Source organism: Corvus kubaryi, unplaced genomic scaffold, assembly GCF_017639235.1.
Source record: "Corvus kubaryi isolate FWS band 111438036 unplaced genomic scaffold, C.kubaryi_AGA036_p1.0 37386, whole genome shotgun sequence".
Classification (NCBI taxonomy): Eukaryota; Metazoa; Chordata; class Aves; order Passeriformes; family Corvidae; genus Corvus; species Corvus kubaryi.
The window spans coordinates 1851531-1857530 of NW_024581128.1; the positions used below are offsets into that span (position 1 = coordinate 1851531).

At 47.4% G+C, this 6000-nt stretch overlaps 1 protein-coding gene across 3 annotated transcripts in view; it reads right to left on the reverse strand.

Moving 5' to 3' along the window:
* The window catches only part of SERTAD2 (SERTA domain containing 2), a 79403-nt gene extending 73904 nt beyond the window's left edge, over positions 1–5499 (reverse strand). For 2 of the 3 annotated variants that reach the window (XM_042036718.1, XM_042036716.1), the window contains exon 1: positions 5135–5499. The gene's annotated coding sequence lies outside the window, so the exon portion shown is untranslated. Of the gene's footprint in view, positions 1–3404; positions 3610–5134 lie in introns of those variants that run through there. The other variant, XM_042036717.1, reaches the window with a different exon arrangement.
* Positions 5500–6000: the final 501 nt, after the last annotated feature.

The following is a 6000-nucleotide window of genomic DNA, read 5'->3' on the forward strand; positions in this document are numbered from 1 at the left end:
TCTTGGGATTCCTCCCTATTTCAAATAGTAGGAGCTAAAGAGGTTTTGTTCTGGTTCAGCTAAGATCTTTTCATCCTTTTATCTTCCCCTCCCTCCCTCCCCTCCCCCCCCCCCCCCCATTTCTGTGCTTTTTAACTGTCTTTAACCAGACACACATGGCCAATGCCAGATATGAAGTACTGTGGATCACTACAGATATGGGTAAATATTTTAGAGAATCAGGAATTTAATTGCATATCACATTACTCCAACATCTCTGCCCTTCCTGTCACTTCACCTGCTTGTAATCATTAGAAAGCAGAGTGTCATTTCCAAGCTGTAGTTGAGCAGTAAAAGCACCATGCTGGCCTTCTCTGGATCTACTTAATTAGAGATTAGCAGAAACAAAGCATAGGGAAACTATAAACATAATTTTCCAGTTTATCAGCAACCAGGTTTGGGTTACCAAAGAGATAAGAGTAAGGCTGCTATTTTATCTGTGTGGCTGGACCGGTGAGTTTACCTTCGCTGGGACCACGCCTCCATCAGAATTCCCTCTGAAATACCAACATGAACCACAGCATTAATTTTCCAAGTTGCCGACCTTTAATGTTTTCTGCATCACACCCCCAGCATTTTGAACTGTTTCTCTTCATACAAGAACGTGCTCCACAAGCCTCACGATACCTGAACTCTGTCACATAGGCTGCTCACATGTCACAAAACAGATGTTCGCTGCAGCATCCTTGAAGAAGCCACAGGGTTGGACTTTCCTAGTTCCAGAAAGTCCATCAAATTAGCATCCACCACGAAGGCAGAGGGGGTCCCCCAAAGTCCTGAGTGTATCTTAGCATGAATAAATCATTTCATCAAGAGTCACAGCATAAATCTACATTAAAGCAGAATGATTTGATTGTGAACTTAAGTTTAATTTCAGTCGGGAAGGAGAGAAGAAAAAGCGAAGCCCTTGGATTAGTAGACAGCCGTTCCCATTTACAGTTCCTCCCAATTAAAATGTTTTATATAGATCATCAGAACCTAATGCATCGTACACGTTCCACAGTGTGCAACATAAGGCTGTCGGTCTGTCATGTCTCTGTAGGAGCTCAGTGTGATGAATGATCTGGGTACTTGTCTCTCTGGTATAAAAGCAGGAGAAGCTTTGAGACAAAGAAATAAAGGCCAATGCATATTACAGATCTCACAGTGCTTAATATCATTCCTCCTGCCTCCACCTCTGAAAACAGTTAAGGTCACTATTTCTCTTTTATTTTGACTGTGGATTTCAGTATATCGCATTGGAACCCTCCAAACCCTTGGAAGAATTTAATTTAAAGCAGAAACAGGAACATCAGGAACACAGAACATTTGGGCTACAACACACAATGCCACACCAGCATGTCATAAGAAAAATAAGTGACCTTCCCTCTTGTCTCTGCTGACAAACAGACACACGTGAAGCCGCTTGCAGGCCAAGACGTTAGTGTGATTTCTGGAAGACAATCTAATAAATAAAGATTTATAAGAGTTTAAAAAAAGCAAAACAAAACAAACCTGACTACTGATTACCTGAACTGAAAAACCTGCCTTTGCAAATCAACTAATGGTTTGGCAAGCCTACATGAAAGGCAGACAAACAAATAGCATCTTTTCCTTTTAACACAGAATCTGCAATAAGAAAAAGAAATCAGCATTTTATTGATTTCCATAATGCCATCTCTACAGCTTAACAAACTCACTCAGCTGCTAATGCTAATTCACTGATGCTATGGAGCCTTCCCATATAATTATACACCCTCCACTTCGCTGAGCCCCAGGGCGCCATTTCTAACTTTCCAGAGGACCACTGCACCAAAAGTAGAAACAAAAAAAAAAAATCTCTTTTTCATTACCCAAAGCAAACTGCAAACCAAATTTTGCTTATTTAAATGGAAAGTTAGAGAGACTTGTTTTTTAAAACAGGGAATAATCTGCCAGTCTGCATATACTTTCAGATGTGATATTCTAACAACCAATTCCCATCTAAACTCTCCCCACCTCTATTTTTTTTCTTCCTAAGAGTACACAAGAATACAACATATAAATATTGCAACAATTATGAGTTCTAGGGAGAAATTCTAGAGTCCTTCTCAGCTCAGAAGGGTTTCAAGAGGGTCATTCAGAATCAAACATGGAGACTTTTGTGAGTGTCACTACAATTAACATTGTAAAAACAATTATAAAATGTTACCATTGCTACAGGGATGTATATTTCAAATATATTTTTATTAAGTTTTTCTTTAAAAAAGGCAACCCTGGAACAGCTTTGTAACCAAATTTAAGGAAGACATCTTCTCCAAGTCTAAAATCAAAAACGTCCTAAATAATTAATGAGCAAACACTGCCGTTTTTCTCCGTTTCTCAAACAAATTCAGCAGTTCATAACCAAGAGGACAGCTCCAGTATATTTTAGTGAGAGTTTTGTTCAATTAGGGACAGCAGAATTTGGCCCAATTAATCTAATACTGTCTATCTGGAAAAAACGTAATGGAACTCTGCAGTGTGAACACCCTCCCCGAATGACTGTACCTTGAGTCCCCTTTCCTGCTCCCCCTGTTTACCCTGCCTTGGTATTTCAGATCCGACCATACTTATTCACCACATCCATCAAGATTCGATGTGCCATTTGAGCTAATATACCTTGATTTTGCTATGGTTTCCCATGCATACATTAGGTTGGAATCAGTTAATCTATTTCCCCTAAGAACGGTGAAATGCGTGGATTTTTGTTCAACAAACAAACAAGTTGACAGTATCAATACAGAGTTGGAGAGCCTCTAAAAACAATCTAGTTTGCATAATTAATGTTAATTACAATAACATCTCAATCAGTGACACAAAGGCTTAGCAATGAACACAGTCATACGAGGAAGTGAAACCATGAAACAAACATGAAGGGATCTTGTCTTGTTCTGAAAGAGCATCAAGCAAACTTTCAAGAGATTTATAAATACATACAGAAAGGCAGAAGACAATTCTGCTTTGTTAGACATATTTTCTTTACAGGCTGCTTAGCACAGAGCTTTTTTCTGAGATTGTAGTAAGACAGTGGATCTGAGCTATGGACACACCAGATAATATTATCTTTCTACAACATCACATCCAAGTCATTATCAACTGCTTTAAAGAAGACCAGCCGAGGGCCTGATCCTTCTGCCAGTGATTTCAACAGCAAACATTTAAACAATGCAATGTGAATGTTTGGGGGGTGGGGACGGTTCTAGAGACAGAGGGGAATTAGAAAAACAACTCCAACTTGGACACCGCATATAGGTATGGAATCCCACAGGCACAGAGGAATTTCAGGACAAGATAATTAATTTTTCAACAATCTTTTTCCTACTTTCCATAGCAACAAGAGAAAGCTAAACACACAAAAAACTTACCTGCCCGTTTCACCTGGCAGCACAGGAGTCTTAAACTGGGTTTTTGGAACGGTCACTTAACAAAGCAGATTTACATTTAATCCTCAGAAGTTTTCTTCATGGCCCAAGGAAAAATAGTTATCCAACACATTGTCATTTCAAGGCAAAGGAATAAAATAGTTACGAACAAATAAGCGCCACTCTACCTCACCCGGATTGGCACTGTAGTACACAAGTAGTCACACAAGCATCGCAGGGAGCACTTGCGCAGTGAAGTACCACTCAGGGTGAGTAAGGGTGGTGTAATTGGGTCTGATGAGGGAAGGAATCACGGCTTGTCACGGCATTACTATAGGGGCCTTTCTGAAAACGTGAGTTTCTTGATTACTCTTCACATTAATGCAAATCCGCTCTGTTAATGAAGTTACACTGGTGCTAAACTAGTTCCAGAGGAGAAACAGGCCCACTTCATATTGAGCCAACAGATCAGCTGAAGGACCCTGCCCTCCCCCCCCTCCTCCAAGCAAAATTTAGGAAGTTTTCAGGTTATGTTGGGCAAGTTACTCCTTGGGAAAAGGACTGATTTTTCTATTTGATGTCAATCTCACAGCTGATTTTTGTTTCCCTCTCTCTGTTTAGAGATAAAAGCTAGACAAGACTTTGTAAAGATTTAATTTCCTCTAGAAATTCACTGATCTTCTGCATAAACTTGAGTACTCACTGAGTAAAACCATACTTTACTAGGACTTATTTACAACAGTGCTTGCCTTTAGAAACTTTACGTGGAGGATTCCCAGAATGATGCTGGCCTTTCCTCTTAACAAAAGTTCAGTAGATTTATTTTTCAGATGCCTGAGAAAGATTATTTTGGAGCCCTGCGAGGTTTGGTAAACCTTCAATTCAGCAATTAGTTTCCATATGATATAAATTACAAAGATCGAGCAATTAATATTAATAAATAAACCCAGCAGAGTACTGAGGCTTTGGATGCCCTGTGCATGGAAGCATTGCTGTATTTGCTGGGGTTTTCCATGCCTCTGTTTTATTTTAGCTGTTCTGTACGTACAGCACACGAGAACATATACCACATTCACGTTTCTAAAAATACATTAAGAAGAGGGGGGAAAAAAAAAAAAAAAAAGAAAAATCAATAGCAGTGAAACAGAGGCATAACCATTTCACATCAAGCGCTCCCAATACTAAGCCAAGACACCAAAACTCCCCGCTGCGGACCACGGCTTCCCCGCTCCAAACACGCATGTTCCTGCCACGGCAAGTGAAGCCCAGGTAACAGCGAAACATCCAGGAACGACAGGGCGGGGAGGAGGATGGGGCACCTGGAAATACAAAAGGTAGGTTTCCCCGCTTTTCCAGGACGGACAGTGGCCAGAGCCTGGCATGGAGGGGTTGTTCGACCCGGGCGGCTTTCGGGATACCCTCACGTCAACCATCACCACAGCCTCAACCAGGGCGGGGAAAAGAACAAAATAAAACCAAAATTACAATCACCGGCAGCACGACACGCGTTAGAAGTTGGCAACGACGCCGGGGGGGGTTGTATCTATTTTTTTTTCCCCCCTTTCTTTTGCAGTCCGAGCGGGCAGTGCCAGGCTGCTGTGCTGGGAGGGGAATGCCCCAACTTTGGAACAGTTGTCGGCGGCGGCCCCGCACAGCCCGGGGCTGCCCCGGCCCGCGCCCCCCGCACCCCCAGCCCCCTCAGCGAGCCCGGGAGGGCCGTGCCCGGCACTCACCCGCTCCGGGGGCTCCGCGGCGAGGACCGGCGAGGGAGGCGCCCGGGGGAGCGGGGGCTCGGCGGAGAGAGGGGGCGCGGGGGAGGCGAAGAGGCGGCGGGGGGGACACGCGGGGGAGGGATTTAAACCGCGGGGAGGTCAGTGTGAAACGAGCAGCGGGGGCGGCTGTGCCCGGCTCTATCCCATGCCGCTGCGGCGGCCCCGGGCGGCGGCCGAGCTGGGGAGGGTGAGCCGGGTCGGCAGGCGGCGGGGAGGATGTGACACGGTGACAAGTGCGGCCCGCCAGCCCTGTGCCGGGGGAGGGGGGCCGGGGCAGCCCAGGCAGCGCCGCCCGCCCGCACACGGCATTGACGGCGCTGCCGTGACTCACACACGGGAGTTGGTCACAGGGCGGCACCGCGCGGGCGGGGGCGGGGGGAGCGCCCCGCCCCACGGCCTCCCGGCAGCCAACGGCGCGCCGCGGCCAGTCTGATTGGCAGGACGGGCAGCCAATGGGAGCGCGGGCCGGCCGCCAGCGGCGGAGCGGCCCCTCCGGCCCAGCGAGTCTTCTGAGGACACTCCGCCGCCAAGTGCCGGGGAGGGCCGGGGGGAGCCCCGGGGGCGGGACCTACGCGCCGGCCTGACCTGCGACCAATCAGCACCGAGGACCGGGTTGATGGGCGGCGCGGCCGGCCAATGGGGAGCGCGCGGGGGCGCGGCGGGGAGATGGTCACGCAGGGAGCGGGGGCGGCGGCCGCGGGCGGTGGAACCTCGGCGAGCGAGGCGGGGCCGGCGCCTCCGAGACCCCGGGGAGGGGAAGGGCTCGCCCCGGAGCCGCCTGCGGAGCGGGAGGTGGCCGGGGCGGATCGGGGCTGGCCCCGGCGCCG